Genomic DNA, 16,477 nt, shown 5'->3' with positions numbered 1-16,477 from the left:
TTGCACCACAAGAACGGTAACTGATTTATCGTTGTTATTCCTGTGTTTTGTACTTCTAATTGCTATATTTCTTATTCTGGCCAAAATACCATTGTATAGTTAATGGTATAGCCTTGTAATCTAGTGTATTCTTATAATCGATTAAATCATAAATTAATCGTGGGCTGTATCCTTTACTCTGCATATACGAATCCATTGGTCCGGAAACGCTTGGCTGAAACGCTACTGGGTTGGTTCCTGACCCGATACAAGTCTATTAACGGACCGGGCTTGTATCAAACGAGAACTGGTGGCAGCATACCATCTGGGGGATTTGAGGAAGGCTAGCAGTGACGGTCAGAGGTGTGGATATATATTACTGGCGCAGCCAGGGGAATATATATACCGCCCTCACTGAAGAGGGCCTCAAATACCCAGAGGGCTACAGGACGGCCTCTCCGGCGACCACTCACTCTAGGTGCAGTACCTTGACTGACCTGAGAGGCAAGGGGGCGCCAGAGAGTTGTGCCTGTATCGTGGCGTCACGGATTGGTGACGTGTAAGGGACAACACACCACCGTGCTTTCCCCCCCTGGTAGCAGCTTCCTGGCACCACTTACTCTAGGTGCAGTACCTTGACTCACCTGAGAGGTAAGGGGGAGCCAGAGAGCTGCACCCACCGGCCGGCTTTCATCAAATCTACATTTGGGGCTTAATGAACATTTTTGTGGGAAAAATGTGACTTTTTATTTTCACGGCTCTACATTATAAACTTCTGTGAAGCATCTGGAAGTTCAACGTGTTCAACACACATCTATATACATTCCATGAAACAGGGGCGGACATACCGTCGGTGCAGCTGCACGTGGGCTCGGAGGTGCAGGGGGGCCCTTGCAGGGTGGCTAATAATGAGGGCAATTGCCCTCATTATGAGCAGCGGGCAGGGAGCGATTGATGCATCTCCGTTGCCAACAGGAGATAAGATAATGGCTGTGGAGCTGCACGAATCCATCCTCTGCTTCCTGCCCAGTGCTTTCTCTCTCATACAGGCGCGCACGGCTTGATGACATCAGCATGTAGTGCGCGCCTGTGGTAGAGGACAATGAATGGAGTGGGGAGAGGACAATGAGGAGTGGGGGAGATTATAATGGGGGGGTGCAGAGAGGTCAATGATGGGGGTGGGGAGAGAACAATGAATGGAGTGAGGAGAGGCCTCAACTGTACTTGAGGACACTTTCAAAGTTTTCCCAATTTTTCAGACTGACTGAATATATATATACAGTACAGACCAAAAGTTTGGACACACCTTCTCATTTAAAGATTTTTCCACATTTTCATGACTTTGAAAATTGTATATTCACACTGAAGGCATCAAAACTATGAATTAACACACGTGGAATTATATACTAACAAAATAGTGTGAAACAACTGAAAATATGTCTTATATTCTAGGTTCTTCAAAGTAACCTTTTGCTTTGATGGCTGCTTTGCACACTCTTGGCATTCTCTTGATGAGCTTCAAGAGGTAGTCGCCCAAAATGGTTTTCACTTCACAGATGTGCCCTGTCAGGTTTAATAAGTGGGATTTCTTGCCTTATAAATGGGGTTGGGACCATCAGTTGTGTTGTGCAGAAGTCAGGTGGATATACAGCTGATAGTCCTACTGAATGGACTGTTAGAATTTGTATTATGGCAAGAAAAAAGCAGCTAAGTAAAGAAAAAGGAGTGGCCATCATTACTTTAAGAAATGAAGGTCAGTCAGTCCGAAAAATTGGGCAAACTTTGAAAGTGTCCCCAAGTGCAGTTGCAAAAACCATCAAGCGCTACAAAGAAAATGGCTCACATGAGGACCACCACAGGAAAGGAAGACCAAGAGTCACCTCTGCTTCTGAGGAGAAGTTTATCCGAGTCACCAGCCTCAAAAATCGCAGGTTAACAGCAGCTCAGATTAGAGACCAGGTCAATGCCACACAGAGTTCTAGCAGCAACATCTCTACAACAACTGTTAAGAGGAGACTTTTTGCAGCAGGCCTTCATGGTAAAATAGCTGCTAGGAAACCACTGCTAAGGACAGGCAACGAGCAGAAGAGACTTGTTTGGGCTAAAGAACACAAGGAATGGACATTAGACCAGTGGAAATCTGTGCTTTGGTCTGATGAGTCCAAATTTGAAATCTTTGGTTCCAACCACCGTGTCTTTGTGCGACGCAGAAAAGGTGAACGGATGGACTCTACATGCCTGGTTCCCACCGTGAAGCATGGAGGAGAAGGTGTGATGGTGTGGGGGTGCTTTGCTGGTGACACTGTTGGGGATTTATTCAAAATTGAAGGCATACTGAACCAGCATGGCTACCACAGCATCTTGCAGCGGCAAGTTATTCCATCCGATTTACGTTTAGCTGGACCATCATTTATTTTTCAACAGGACAATGACCCCAAACATACCTCCAGGCTGTGTAAGGGCTATTTGACCAAGAAGGAGAGTGATGGGGCGCTACGCCAGATGACCTGGCCTCCACAGTCACCAGACCTAATCCCAATCAAGATGGTTTGGGGTGAGCTGGACCGCAGAGTGAAGGTAAAAGGGCCAACAAGTGCTAAGTATCTCTGGGAACTCCTTCAAGATTGTTGAAAGACCATTTCCGGTGACTACCTCTTGAAGCTCATCAAGAGAATGCCAAGAGTGTGTAAAGCAGTCATCAAAGCAAAAGGTGGCTACTTTGAAGAACCTAGAATATAAGACATATTTTCAGGTGTTTCACACTTTTTTGCTAAGTATATAATTCCACATGTGTTAATTCATAGTTTTGATGCCTTCAGTGTGAATGTACAATTTTCATAGTCATGAAAATACAGAAAAATCTATAAATGAGGTGTGTCCAAACTTTTGGTCTGTACTGTATAACAAGTGTATTCTTGTTATTTCTGTTAGTCACAGTGCCCTCTTTTATTACATATATAAAATGCCATAAAAGGAGGGGTTCTAGGCACATTTCTTGCACAGGGTCCCCAAGATGTCAGTGTTCGCCCCCGCCTTGAATGGTCTAGTTTATGGAGGTTTCCATTTTTAAATCACATCAGGGGGTCTCCAAAAGTGACATGGCGTCCGCAGTCGATTCCATCCATTTTTTGCATTCAAAAAGTCAAACAGTGCTCCTTCCCTTCCGAGCCGCTGTGCGACAAAACAGTAGCTTTCCCCCACATATGTGTTATTGGCGCACTCAGGAGAAATAGCACAAAATATTTTGGAGTCCATTTGTGAAAATAAAAAATTTGGGGCTAAAGTTACAAATTTTAGAAAAAAAATAAAATGTTAATTTTTTTCCTTCCACATTAATTCTTGTGATGCATTAATTCCTGCGAAGGGATAAACTTCTTGAATGTGGTTTTGAGGACTTTGAGGCGTGTAATTTTTAGGCCCTGTTCACACATGTTGTTTTTTTATGTCAAAAATCTGCAGCAAAACTGATCTCTGGAAGGAAATCAGCTGGGTCAAAAACAGAGATTTTGCTGCATTATTTATGTTGTTTTGGTGCGTTTTTGGATTTTTTTTTTGCAGAATTATCTCTTGTTCATGCTTTGTCTCTTTTATGCATGTAAATTAAGTACAGTGAAAAAAAAAATCTCATTCTGGTTTTGGCATAATAGTGGGGGAGGTAAATTGTTCAGGATTCATACTCATACGTCCAAGGTTGTAAAGGGGTTAAGGGTATAAAAATTAAAGGTTTGAAAATTGCGACATTTTCACCAAATTTCCATTTTTTTCACAAATAAACGCAAGTCATATTGAACAAATTTTACCACTAACGTGAAGTACAATACGTCATGAAAAAACAATCTCAGAATCAGTGGGATCCGTTGAAGCGTTCCAGAGTAATTACCTCATAAAGTGGTCAGAATTGTAAAAATTGGGCTGGCAGAAAGATGAAAACAAGCTTGGGGGGTGAAGGGGTTAAATAAAATTTGGTGAGATCATGGTCAAATGACCTTGATGTCACCAAACGTCCTTAGGAAGTCTTAACCTCGGAATAAAAACGCTGGTGACCTCTAAGGCTATGTGCCCACGATGCAGAAATGCTCAGGATTTTTCCCGAGCGTTTCTGCATCTCCCTGGCAGAAAAAAACACATGCGGATTGTACATGTGGATTGTACATGCGGATTGTACATGCGGATTGTACATGCGGATTGTACATGCGGAATGTACATGCGGATTGTACATGCGGATTGTACATGCGGATTGTACATGCGGATTGTACATGCGGATTGTACATGCGGAATGTACATGCGGATTGTACATGTGGATTGTACATGCGGATTGTACATGCGGATTGTACATGCGGAATGTACATGCGGATTGTACATGCGGATTGTACATGCGGATTGTACATGCAGATTGTACATGCGGATTGTACATGCGGATTGTACATGCGGTTTTCCTGCCAGGTACATGCGGAAGTGAAGTGTTCTTCACTGGCATTTCCACATGCGGGTTGTCAAGCGCTTTCCAAGCGATTTTAGCATCACTTGGAAAGTGCTTGTCAACTTGGTCACACTATATGAATCCATGCAACCGGCATATAGTGTGACCCGAGAGAATGTCAAAAAATAAACAAATAAATATATACTTACCCTCCGATGGCCCATGCTGGCTTGCTTCACCGTCCCGACTGCTGGCAGTGGTAAACTGAAGGACTTGCCGACGTCAGCGTCGCGTGACCCGTCACATGACTGTGACGTCAGCGCAGGTCCTTCATTCCATCGCGAACTGCCACCAAGCAAGGAGGAGCGCGCCGCGGGCCGCCAGAAGGTAAGTATCATATTTATTTTTTATTTTATTCTTTTTTTCACAGTTTCTATGGTACCCGGGTCCGGAGGAGAGTCTCCTCTTCTCTAGACCTGGGTACCAGCCGTACATTAGAACGCATGGAATGTGCATCTACATACAGTTATATGAAAAAGTTTGGGCACCCCTATTAATCTTAAGCTTAATGTTTTATAAAAATTGGTGTTTTTGCAACAGCTATTTCAGTTTGATATATGTAATAACTGTTGGACACAGTAATGTTTCTGCCTTGAAATGAGGTTTATTGTACTTACAGAAAATGTGCAATCTGCATTCAAACAAAATTTGACAGGTGCATAAGTATGGGCACCTCACCAGAAAAGTGACATTAATATTTAGTAAATCCTCCTTTTGCAAAAATAACAGCCTCTAGTCGCTTCCTGTAGCTTTTAATGATTTCCTGGATCCTGGATGAAGGTATTTTTGACCATTCCTCTTTACAAAACAATTCCAGTTCAGTTAAGTTTGATGGTCGCCGAGCATGGACAGCCCTCTTCAAATGATCCCACAGATGTTCAATGATATTCAGGTCTGGGGACTGGGATGGCCATTCCAGAACATTGTAATTGTTCCTCTGCATGAATGCCTGAGTAGATTTGGAGCGGTGTTTTGGATCATTGTCTTGCTGAAAGATCCATCCCCTGCGTAACTTCAACTTTGTCACTGATTCTTGAACATTATTGTCAAGAATCTGCTGATACTGAGTGGAATCCATGCGTCCCTCAACTTTAACAAGATTCCCGGTGATGGCATTGGCCACACAGCCCCAAAGCATGATGGAACCTCCACCAAATTTTACTGTGGGTAGCAAGTGTTTTTCTTGGAATGCTGTGTTTTTTTGCCGCCATGCATAACGCCTTTTTGTATGACCAAACAACTCAATCTTGGTTTCATCAGTCCACAGGACCTTCTTCCAAAAAGAAATTGGCTTCTCCAAATGTGCTTTTGCATACCTCAGCCGACTCTGTTTGTGGCGTGCTTGCAGAAACGGCTTCTTTCGCATCACTCTCCCATACAGCTTCTCCTTGTGCAAAGTGCGTTGTATAGTTGACCGATGCACAGTAACACCATCTGCAGCAAGTTGATGCTGCAGCTCTCTGGAGGTGGTCTGAGGATTGTCCTTGACTGATCTCACCATTCTTCTTCTCTGCCTTTCTGATGTTTTTCTTGGCCTGCCACTTCTGGCCTTAACAAGAACTGTCCCTGTGTTCTTCCATTTCCTTACTATGTTCCTCACAGTGGAAACTGACAGGTTAAATCTCTGAGACAGCTTTTTGTATCCTTCCCCTGAACAACTATGTTGAATAATCTTTGTTTTCAGATCATTTGGCAGTTGTTTTGAGGAGCCCATGATGCCACTCTTCAGAGGAGATTCAAACAGGAGAACAACTTGCAAGTGGCGACTTTAAGTAGCTTTTCTCATGATTGCATACACCTGGCTATGAAGTTCAAAGCTCAATGAGGTTACAAAACCAAAAAAAGTGCTTTAGTAAGTCAGTAAAAAGTAGGTAGGAGTATTTAAAACAAGAAAATGATAAGGGTGCCCATACTTATGCACCTGTCAAATTTTGTTTGAATGCAGATTGCACATTTTCTGTTAGTACAATAAACCTCATTTCAAGGCAGAAACATTACTGTGTCCAACAGTTATTACATATATCAAACTGAAATAGCTGTTGCAAAAACACCAATTTTTATAAAACATTAAGCTTAAGATTAATAGGGGTGCCCAAACTTTTTCATATAACTGTATACAGTGATGCGTAATCCATTTGTTCTAATGCAAGTCAATGGCGGCGAAAACGTAGCACTTCCGCAAAATAATTGGTAGTGCTGCGTTTTTTTCCGCAATGATAATCCACAGCGGAAATTTCTGCAGCATGTGCACAGCACGTGCGGATTATCATTGGGGAACATGGCAGGCCTTCTACCATGCGTTTTTTAAGCATTTCTGCAGCGTTTTTGCCGCTGCGGAAACACTTAAAAAACGCATCGTGGGCACACAACCGACGAGAGTTGGGGTCTTGGTCAATTGCCCAGTTTGCTCTCCACCCACTTTAATGCTGGCCTTAACTGTAACTAGGGCTTATTTTTGGGGATTATATTTCAAGCATACGCCAAAAACTCTGTAAAATCATGCAAAGGCTTATTTTAGGTGTAGGTTTTATATCCAGGAAAACACAGTATTTATAAAGATATTGTCCTAGTAATGGACATAAGAGAATGAAATCAGACTTACCCTCTTCTGTGCCGTTTAAGCTTTGTCTGCTGAAGAAAAAAAAATGTCAAGTATTTAGGATTTACACAGAGAGTGATACTACGCATCAAACACGTTCCTCCAACCTGGCCCAAACAGGTTCTGGGCAATAGAACTGTCACCAAATTGAGTTATTAGAAAATTTTCTGCGCAGAAAAAATCCTGACCATGTGCACAGAACTTGCAGAATGTCATAGGAAGTCATGGGAAAAGGTATGCAATGCGTTTCTGGAGCGTTTATGCGCTGCAAATACGCAACAAAAAACGCACCAAAAAAGCATCGTGGGCACACAGCCGAATAACTTGTGTTTTTGAAGGGTTATATAACCCTGAGCCACTGATCTCACACCATAATTACAGAAAAAGTGATGCCCTGCATCAAATTCAGGTAATTCCAGCCTAGTCCAAATGGGTTCTGGGTATCAAAAATGGCATCAAAGTAGGCAATTAGCCAGTTTTCACAGATTTGAATAAGTATCTGGTGTTGCTAAATGGTTGAATGAATATTGGTCTTACATCACCAGCACACAGAAGAGGAACACCCATATTATAATCAATTTCCTTCAGGATGGTCAAAGTGGTTACTGATCTGAAAAGCTGGCATCAAAGTGGACAAAAATTGTAACTTTGTACTGATTTGAAGAAGTTACTGGTTTATTTTTAGAGTTAGAGGGGTTGTCCGGCCTTAGGTTACAAGTCTGAAGTCACTGCATGTGATTGCAGACTTGTGAATCCTCACAATGCACACACTGCTCACTGTGAGGATCCTCCGGTGCCAGCGCCATTAGTGGGCAGTCATGTGACCACAAGTATGCAAATTGCATACTTCCAGCCACTTTCTGACTAGATTGTATCCAGCCTCACTTAATACACTTGCATTGAGGGAGGTCACGCTCATATAGTCAGGATATGGCTGAAGTATGCAAATTACACATGACCGCCAACTCCTTGTGCCGCCATCGGAGAAATCTTACAGTGAGCAATATTTGCGATGTGAGGATTCACAAGTCTGCAGGTACATACAGTAGCCTAAGGCCGGACAACCCCTTAAACTCTAAAAAAAACTAAATCAGTAACTTATTCAACCCACGACAAAGTTGAAATTTGCCCACCTTGATGCCAGCTTTTCTGATTAATAACCACTTTGGCCATCCAGAAGGAAACTGTGATGTGGGTCTTCCTCTTCTGTGTGGTGGTGCAGTAAAACCAGTAGTACTAAGTCATACAACCATTTGCCCACTTTGATGCCAGTTCACATGCCCAGAACCCATTTGGGCCATGCTGGAGTGACCTGAATCTCATGCAGGGCATCACTATTGTATAACAGTGATGTGAGATCACTGGCCCACAGTTATTTAAAAGGGGTACCCCAGGGAGATAGACATTTATTTTGGACTGTTCCTGCACTCAAATTATAAAGAGGAGATGCCCAGTGCAGATACATAATCTTTTTAACCCTTTTAATTCCGTGACAGGATCTGCTCTTTCACTGCTACCCCCTCCCGCCTGGGTCATTACATCATACACTAAGTGCTGCTCCCGCATGTAGGGAACAGGTAGCCTGAGGAGAGGAGGCGAGGCAACTCCCGTTGTCGTCAGGGAAACAACTATTAGACTGGGTAATAACAGCGAGGAGCTGCACACTGCTGTAATGTCCCAGACAGAGGGGTGAGCAGTGCAGTGAAAAGCAGCGCCTGTCACACCAGCCCCATAATGTCTCCCTGTCTGCAGTCCCAGGTGAGGGGACATGTCGAGGGCATCGCCTGCTCACAGCTTCTAATAGCAGCCCCTTGATAATGTCTCATTCACAGGGCTACTAGCAGGGAGCAGGAGTTATAAAGATTATTATAGCGCGCTGGGCATATCATCTTTATAGTGTATGAGTGCAGGAACAGTACAACTTTTTTTTTTTTTATCTCCCCGGAGTACCCCTTTAACCAATTAAAAAAAGTAACTTATGCAAATCTGTAAAAATAAGCTAATTGCCGACTTTGATGTCAGTCCTGATGCACAGAACCCGTTTAAGCTGGGCTAGAGAATTTATGTTTGATGAAGGGCATCCCTATATGTGTAACAGTGGTGTGAGATCAGTGAACCAAAGTAATTTAACCCCTAAAAATACCAGTTCTAATGCTTGAGACAAGTTAAAGTGACCTGATTTTGACTCGGACCATCACTATTGTGGGGAGTTCACACTACATACCATATAATGTATACATAGCACTATACTATATACCAGTGTTTCCCAAACTCCAGTCCTCATGGCCCCCACAGGTCATGTTTTCAGGATCTCCTTAGTATTGCACAGGTTAGAGAATTCATGATGCCTTGATAGTAATTCCATCACCTGTGCAATACTAAGAAGATCCTGAAAACATGACCTGTGGGGGCCATGAGGACTGGAGTTTGGGAAACATTGCTATATACCATCATCTAGTAGACACCTCGTAGTGTAAAACTGTACCTGTGTATATAATATGCAGTGGGGAGTTCACACTATATACTAATGTATACATACTCTATACTATATATTATTGTATAGTATATAGCTCAGAGTGAAGCTTTGCATGTGTACATCATATTTAGTGGGGCATTCACACTATATCTTGTATACAAAGTGCTATACCACATACTATCACATAGTATATACCTCATTGTGTAAAGCTGTGCCTGTGCATATAATATATAGTGGGGAGTTCACACTATATACTACATATTGTATACATAGCTCCATACTGTATACTATTTGTCAGGAAATATAAAAAATATCTCTCTCTCCAAGCCCCTCATCCCCACAAACCCTATACCATAGTAAGGAGTAAAGCTGACAATCTAAAAAGCTGCTTCAATGTAAAGTGGCAGTGCACACAAGAAGTGCCAAACTTAATTATTCAGGCTAATTACCATAAGAAATGGAGCCCTTAGTAAAAGACACATGCGATGAATAGACACCTTGAAACATATGGACTAGAGCAGGGGTCCTCAAACTACGGCCCGCGGAGGATTTTTATCCGGCCCGCCGAGCTGGGGGCAGAGGAGAGCGGTGCCAGCGCCCGCCCTTCCCCCCGCTTGCTCATGGCCCCGGCAGCCGGATACTTACCTCTCGTGCCTCCGCAGATCCACTGTCTTCCTGGAGCATGCTCCCTGTGACGTGTCAGGTCAGAGGGTGCGGTGACGTCTTTACACCGTGCCCTCCCCTGAGCCATCACAGGCAGCGCAGAGCAGGATGAGGCCGGCAACGCTGGAGTCCGGAATTGAGCAGCTGCAGCAGGTGAGGAGGAGGGAGGTGAGAATTGCATTTTTTTTTTAATGTATGGAGGCATGGGACATAATATTAAGGGTGACATCCTGCATGGGGCATTATATGGGGGAGGGGTGACATGCTGCATGAGGCATTATATGGGGGGGGTGACATCCTGAATGGGGCATTATAACGACAGGGGAGTGATATCCTGCATGGGGCATTATATGGGGGGGTGACATGCTGCATGGGGCATTATATGGGGGAGTGACATGCTGCATGGGGCATTATATGGGGGAGTGACATGCTGCATGGGGCATTATATGGGGGGGTGACATGCTGCATGGGGCATTATATGGGGGAGTGACATGCTGCATGGGGTATTATATGGGGGGGGTGACATCCTGAAAGGGGCATTATAACGACAGGGGAGTGATATCCTGCGTGGCGCATTATATGGGGGGGTGACATCCTGAATGGGGCATTATAACGACAGGGGAGTGACATCCTGCATGGGGCATTATATGGGGGGGGGGTGACATCCTGCATGGGGCATTATAACGACAGGGGAGTGACATCCTGCATGGGGCATTATATGGGGGGATGATATCCTGAATGGGGCATTATAACGACAGGGGAGTGACATCCTGCATGGGGCATTATATGGGGGGGGGGTGACATCCTGCATGGGGCATTATAACGACAGGGGAGTGACATCCTGCATGGGGCATTATATGGGGGGATGATATCCTGAATGGGGCATTATAACAACAGGGGAGTGACATCCTGCATGGGGCATTATATGGGGGGGGTGACATCCTGAATGGGGCATTATAACAACAAGGGAGTGATATCCTGCATGGGGCATTATATGGGGGGGTGACATGCTGCATGGGGCATTATATGGGGGGGTGACATCCTGCATGGGGTATTATATGGGGGAGTGACATGCTGCATGGGGTATTATATGGGGGGTGACATCCTGAAAGGGGCATTATAACGACAGGGGAGTGATATCCTGCGTGGCGCATTATATGGGGGGGTGACATCCTGCATGGGGCATTATAACGACAGGGGAGTGACATCCTGCATGGGGCATTATATGGGGGGGGTGACATCCTGCATGGGGCATTATAAAGACAGGGGAGTGATATCTTGCATGGGGCATTATATGGTGGGAGAAAGGGACATCCTGCATGGGGCATTATATGGGGGTGACACCCGGAATGGGGCATTATAACGACAGGGGAGTGACATCCTGCATGGGGCATTATATGGGGGGGTGACATCCTGCATGGGACATTATAAAGACAGGGGAGTGATATCTTGCATGGGGCATTATATGGTGGGAGAAAGGGACATCATGCATGGGGCATTATATGGGGGGTGACATCCTGCATGGGGCATTATAAGGGGGGAACAGCCTGCATGGGGCATTATAAGGGGGAAATAGCCTGCCTATTGAGGACCTATGCTGCCTATTGGGGTCATTTACCTGCCCATTGAGGACCTATGCTGCCTATTGGGGACTTTTACCTCCCCATTGAGGACCTATGCTGCCTATTGGGGACATTTACCTGCCTATTGGGGACATTTACCTGCCTATTGGGGACCTATGCTGCCTATTGGGGATATTTACCTGCCTATTGGGGACCTATGCTGCCTATTGGGGATATTTACCTGCCTATTGGGGCCTATGGTGTCTATTGGGGACATTTACTTGCCTATTGAAATACCGGTTTATCTAACTTTACTTGTTCTTCATTTTAAATATTGTATTTGTTCCTGTATTGTTTTTTTACATCAAAATAAGATATGTGCAGTGTGCATAGGAATTTGTTCATAGTTTTTTTTAAAAAAAACTATATTCCAGCCCTCCAATAGTCTGAGGGACAGTGAACTGGCCCCGTGTTTAAAAAGTTTGAGGACCCTTGGACTAGAGACTGAATGAGTTGTGTAAAGGTAACCATTATGACACCTGAGAGAGATAGGAAACATCTCCTTAGGCTTCAAAGGGAATCTATCACACTCCTGAGAATAGCCGGGTCATTTCCAGTTGCAAATGCGTTTAATCTCCAGACTTTTAGGTACCGAAAGTAAGTGTGGAATAGGGGAATTTCTATAATTCTGATTGTGATGGGACCTATATTTTTAGCAGCGGGGCTATGTGGGGAACAGTATGCATATTTTTCCATATCTGCGAGCCCTGCCGTTGAGCTGTAACGCAACAGGGCAAAGATAACTGAAAGCAGCCATGTCATGTTTGATCTCTAAGGAAAAGTAAAATCACAATAAAAAATATGGATTCACTTGCTAACTTCTGCGATCATCGAGCGAGGAGATATCACAGAAATTAAGAGATTTAAAAAAAAACATGAAGGGCGCAGACCAGCCCACGTGACATCATCACAGGGGAGTGTGTGGGCAGGGCCCAATCAGGCATAAAAGATCAAGCCGAATATTGATCTTCGCTCATGCTGGAAGATACATATTTTCGTGTAAGCAAGGGCCACGTTCCTTAACAGTCAAATCGAAGCGCTTTCCTTCATCTAAACTGAATCGTCTCTGCGATCGGTATAGTAAGCTTTTCTGTTAATCCCTTTTATTTCTGTAACTGTATATGCTGTATTGTTTTGTCTCCCTTTGTAAAATCTTTTGTATATTTTTTCATAAACACTGTCTCCCTTTGGATTAAATATAAAATGTAATAGTTCTGTTTCTTTTGCTCTGTAATCGTTCCTCCCCCAAAGCCACACGCTACCTATAAGGCATCCAATCGACCGGAACTGATTGGTGGTGGCAGCTAATAATCTTAATTGGGTGATCGTGAAGCTAGTAGTGATCTACGGAGCTCTATACTATATACAAGGTATATACTATATGATAGTATAGCGTATTACTATGTATACAATATAAAGTGTGAACTACCCACTATATATTATATACACAGGCACAGTTTCACACAACGAGGCATCTACTATATGACAGTATAGAGCTATGTATAAACTGTATAGCTTATAGTGTGAATGCCTCACTATATATTGCACTAGCTATTAAACACGTTCTACGCCCACGTGGCAAGCATTTTTACTGGTACATTTTTAATTTTATTAAAGAAGTTGTCCAGTACTTTTTATTACCCCACAATGGATCCCCCCCCCGGGGCCCCTAAGGATTTTTGTAAATACCTTAGGTTGCTGTTTCTACCTGTGAGCGGTGCTATCCTTGGCCGCTCACAGGCATCACGTGACCCCGCGCTGACATCACAACAAGTGAGGAGTGACATCAGTGATGCGGTCCCCGCGGTGGCTGCTGGGTTGTGGGCGGGGCTACCCCGTGTCACACCCAGCATCCACCGCGCGCTTTCCCAATGAATGGGGAGAGGCAGAGCACACAGTAGATGCTGGGTGTGACGCGGGTAGAGGGTAACCCCGCTCACAGCCTGGCATCCACCGCGGAACGCAGAAGACAGAGACCCCTGGCTGCTGCCAGCACTTGTCGTGACATCAGCGGATGTCAGAGCCGGCTGTAGTCGGGGTTCACGTCATGCCTGTGAGCGGCCAGTGATCGTGCTGCTCACAGGCAGTATCTGCAACATAAGGTAATTACAAAAATCCTTAGGGGACCCGGGGGGATACATTGGGGGGGGGGGGGGGTAATATAAAGTACTGGACAACCCCTTTAATGGCGCTGGAGTCAGCATGTGCACATACAGCGCTATCCTGCACCATTTTTTTAAAGAAACTGGGTCTGCAAATTTGCATACACAGTGTCTTCAATAAAACAGCGCCTATTTTATTGAAGTAATGTACTCCAACGTCAACATAGCAGTGCGCACAAGCTGACTATAAGGATAATGGTGATGGCCGGCTTGTGAGCACTGCTATACTGATGTTGTAGTAGAATTCTTCAATAAAATGGTGCAGGAGTAGACACGTGCGCATCCTGCGATATCCAGCTCCATTTTGTTGAAGACACTGTATCTGCGAATTCGCAAGCACAGTGTCTTCAATAAAATGGCGCCGTAGTGCGGTATGCGCACGTGCTGACTCCGGCGCCACACTGAGCAGTCTCCGCCCATCCCGGCTTTGGAAAGAAAGACGAGTCCAGCATTATATAGGATGTACTGATAATACAGGGGTGTACTCACTTATGCTAAGCGCTGTATGTGTGTGTGTGTATATATATATATATATATATATATATATATATATATATATATATATATATATATATATATATACTGTATATACAGTACAGACCAAAAGTTTGGACACACTTTCTCACTTAAAGATTTTTCTGTATTTTCATGACTATGAAAATTGTACATTCACACTGAAGGCATAAAAACTATGAATTAACAGATGTGGAATTATATACTTAACAAAAAAGTGTGAAACAACTGAAAATATGTCTTATATTCTAGGTTCTTCAAAGTAGCCACCTTTTGCTTTGATGACTGCTTTGCACACTCTTGGCATTCTCTTGATGAGCTTCAAGAGGTAGTCACCGGAAATGGTCTTCCAACAATCTTGAAGGAGTTCCCAGAGATGCTTAGCACTTGTTGGCCCTTTTGCCTTCACTCTGCGGTCCAGCTCACCCCAAACCATCTCGATTGGGTTCAGGTCTGGTGACTGTGGAGGCCAGGTCATCTGGCGTAGCACCCCATCACTCTCCTTCTTGGTCAAATAGCCCTTACACAGCCTGGAGGTGTGTTTGGGGTCATTGTCCTGTTGAAAAATAAATGATGGTCCAACTAAACGCAAACCGGATGGAATAGCATGCCGCTGCAAGATGCTGTGGTAGCCATGCTGGTTCAGTATGCCTTCAATTTTGAATAAATCCCCAACAGTGTCACCAGCAAAGCACCCCCACACCATCACACCTCCTCCTCAATGCTTCACGGTGGGAACCAGGCATGTAGAGTCCATCCGATCACCTTTTCTGCGTCGCACAAAGACACGGTGGTTGGAACCAAAGATCTCAAATTTGGACTCATCAGACCAAAGCACAGATTTCCACTGGTCTAATGTCCATTCCTTGTGTTCTTTAGCCCAAACTTGTCTCTTCTGCTTGTTGCCTGTCCTTAGCAGTGGTTTCCTAGCAGCTATTTTACCATGAAGGCCTGCTGCACAAAGTCTCCTTTTAACAGTTGTTGAAAAGATGTGTCTGCTGCTAGAACTCTGTGTGACATTGACCTGGTCTCTAATCTGAGCTGCTGTTAACCTGCGATTTCTAAGGCTGGTGACTCGGATAAACTTATCCTCAGAAGTAGAGGTGACTCTTGGTCTTCCTTTCCTGTGGCGGTCCTCATGTGAGCCAGTTTCTTTGTAGCGCTTGATGGCTTTTGCAACTGCACCTGGGGACACTTTCAAAGTTTGCCCAATTTTTCGGACTGACTGATCTTCATTTCTTAAAGTAATGATGGCCACTCGTTTTTCTTTACTTAGCTGCTTTTTTCTTGCCATAATACAAATTCTAACAGTCTATTCAGTAGGACTATCAGCTGTGTATCCACCTGACTTCTGCACAACACAACTGATGGTCCCAACCCCATTTATAAGGCAAGAAGAAATCCCACTTATTAAACCTGACAGGGCACACCTGTGAAGTGAAAACCATTTCCGGTGACTACCTCTTGAAGCTCATCAAGAGAATGCCAAGAGTGTGCAAAGCAGTGATCAAAGCAAAAGGTGGCTACTTTGAAGAACCTAGAATATAAGATATATTTTCAGTTGTTTCACACTTTTTTGTTAAGTATATAATTCCACATGTGTTAATTCATAGTTTTGATGCCTTCAGTGTGAATGTACAATTTTCAAAGTCATGAAAATACAGAAAAATCTTTAAATGAGAAGGTGTGTCCAAACTTTTGGTCTGTACTTTATGTATAATGTATTGATAATACAGGAGTGTGCTCACTTATTCTGAGAGCTTTATATATAATTTTGTGAAAATACAGGGGGTGCACTCACTTACTCTAAGCACTCTATATAATATACTGATAATACAGGGTTTGTACTCACTTATGCTGATTGCTGTATATATAATGCACTGATAATATGGGGGTGTACTCAATTATGCTGAGTGCTATATAAAGTACTAATAATAAACGGGTGTACACACACTGAGCACTTTGTATATAATGTTCTGATAA

This window comes from Phyllobates terribilis, unplaced genomic scaffold (genome assembly GCF_046119375.1).
Source record: "Phyllobates terribilis strain yellow unplaced genomic scaffold, ASM4611937v1 Scaffold_392__1_contigs__length_1777392, whole genome shotgun sequence".
In the NCBI taxonomy this organism is placed as follows: Eukaryota; Metazoa; Chordata; class Amphibia; order Anura; family Dendrobatidae; genus Phyllobates; species Phyllobates terribilis.
This window is presented reverse-complemented; position numbering follows the sequence as displayed.